The following is a 3,014-nucleotide window of genomic DNA, read 5'->3' on the forward strand; positions in this document are numbered from 1 at the left end:
CTCTCTCTCTCTCTCTCTCTCTCTCTCTCTCTCTCTCTCAACACACACACACACACACACACACCCACAAAATCTGGAAATTTTGTATTTTTAATATAATTTCAGAAATATATAACATTCGCTAAGAAACAGAACATCCTGTGTGTGTAGCTATACATGCTCCTTTTATTTTTATTGTTTAAAGCAGAAATCTTTAAAAACGTTATCATATTGATATATTTGCAGATTTGATGGTCGACCAAATTTCGATTAACTTAAACTTTTTGGCGAATAACTGTTGGTAATATTTTGCTATATTGGCTAACAGGTGCTATTTCATATAACATTTTGAAATAAATTAATTATAGATTTGAACGCATTTAATCAAATTTTAAAATAAGTGAAAAATCAGGAACATTTTCGACATTTTATTTTTTTATTATAAAAAAAGAGAAGAACGCTGCGCAAACTACAGAAAAAATGTGTCATGTTTATAAGGCTATTCTAACTAGACAAATAGCGAATTGATTTTACTGATTTTGAGATGAAAATTTCGATGTCAAAGATGCACATCGTTCTGGTCGGCCTATTGTCAAATGTCGAAAATCTTCCAAAAAGTTGGAGAAAATCGTCATGAAAACAGCTATGACAGCTAAGGAGCTAAACATTGATCATAAAACCATTTTGAAACATTTGCATAATGCTCATAAATACACAAAGAAGCACTATGTTTGTGTTGCTACATGATGTAATAGTAAAAAATTTATTGGATTGAATTTCCATTTGCGAATCACTAAAATTAAACAAAATTGAGCCTTTTTTGAAAAGATTGATAACGGTCGATGAAATATGAATAACATATATAATAATAATATTCGAAAAGGATCGGTCCAAACGAAATGAAACATCACAAACAATCGCTAAGCCCTGCAAATTGATATTGTGTGTCTAGTGGGACTGGAAAGGAGTCGTTTATGAACTGCCGCCAAAACGATTGATTCTGATTTCTATTGTCAACAACTAATGCGATTGGAGAAATCCATTTAGAAAACGCTGCCAGAATTGATCAATGGAAAAAGCGTTGTTTTCTATCATGACAGCGCGAGATCGTACACATCATCTTTGATGATTTAACTAAAATTGAGAGCTTGGCTGAGAAATTCCAATACACCATATAGTTTTGATCTTGCACCGTCCGATTAATACCATTTGTTTCGGTCTTTGCAGCCTGGAGTAAACTTAACTTCAAAGACCTGCAAAAATCATTTATCTCAGTTTTTTTACCGAGAAATTATTACAGAAGTTCTACTCCGATGGAATAATGGCTCTTCACGAAAAATGGCAAAAGGTCATCGATCAAAATGGCATATATTTGATTTAATAAAAGATTTGTAAACAATTAAAAAAATATATTTCAATTATGCTCCAATTTATAAAAAGACTTTTTCCTTAATTCAATATTATCTTCTTTCAGAAAAAAAGTAATGTTTGGAGGAATATTGAGAATCTAGTCAACAAAAAATTCATAAATCTGTTATATTTTGATAATGATAAAGACAACGTGGATATATAAGTTGAATATCTGGATTTGAGGAATCCATTGAATTAGATTATAGAATAATGAGAATTTTCATATGTCGATGAAAATGAAAGATGAACAGCCACGAGGAAGCAAATATTTGGATAATTTTTTATGTCGAGAAGGACAATTAGACATTGATCAGCATTCAACAGAATGTTCATTTTTTTAACTACAAGTTTTCTTTATTGAGATAGAAGTTCTTTATATCTAAAAAGAAAGTTCTTTATATTTAAATAATCAATCCAATCAGCGCAAAAAAGATTAATTCCAACAATTACAAAATAACATTTTGCTGAACAAATGGTAACAATTTTTAAACATGAGTTTCGAGAAATATGTAGTTCTTTGTTTACGTCAATCGCTATCAACCAATAGGATATACATGAAACGGATCAAGCGTCTAGTGTCATGTTTTCTGCGTGTCGAGCCGGTTTATTGTCATAAACACGTGTCGGCCGTGTCGCATTTAAACTGAGAACGTGAATGCGAACGTATCATTGTGGTGAGACGAATAACTTTATTAATATTAAACTATCGTACTGAGCTTCCCTTTAGGAAGTATCTTGTTCCTTCAAAAATCTCGATTTGTTACAATTTTTATGTATTGTGTATATTGTGTAATGTTTTTTCATAATTTAACATTTGATATATTTTTTTATTATTATTATATTTTTTTATTATTATTATGTATTATTAGTTTAGCGAAACAACAACTGAGTGGCAGAATTGATTATTCTTGAAAAGTAGCATTATTGTCTCTTAATTAATGTCATTATTAATCGATAATTATTTATATAATATAAATATTAATAAGACTTAATTCCTTATATTCTTAATTATTTGTTGTCAATTTATATTTTCAAAAAATTCCGATGAGATACAAAATCGCTTACAAATTGTGCAATATTCAAAATTTTTTGTTGCTTAACTTTATCAGACAGATATACAAATATTACTTTTCAAACAACCGAGACTTGTTTATTATTTCTTAATCGCATATTTCAAACATTGAAGATAGATAAGCCACTTCGTTTTAGAACACTATGGAATTATAAGAAATATGAATATTACAGTTTCATTTTACAACAATTTGTATTATATAAATACGTACAGAAAATTTACAATATTTAAAGTAAAACAAATATTTACAAGAAATTATTAACTAACTTTTAAAACTGTTATTCTTTTATTTACGATGATATATGCGTTAGCTGAGAATTTTTTTATATGCTAAACAAATAAAAAAAGTTGTAAAAAAAGTTTTTAAAGTTTAAGAGTTCTTTTCAATTATTACTGTTAGTAATGCTAAACGAATATTAATCTGAACAAAATTACATTCTCTATTTGATTTCGTCATGAAAATGTCTTTTTTATTCTGTAAACATTTACCTATCTAAAGACCTTATTCTGTTAATAATTTTTAACAAATGTAATTATATCTTTACAATCTCTT

The sequence above is a fragment of the Atta colombica genome, unplaced genomic scaffold (genome assembly GCF_001594045.1).
Source record: "Atta colombica isolate Treedump-2 unplaced genomic scaffold, Acol1.0 scaffold88, whole genome shotgun sequence".
NCBI classification, from domain to species: domain Eukaryota; kingdom Metazoa; phylum Arthropoda; class Insecta; order Hymenoptera; family Formicidae; genus Atta; species Atta colombica.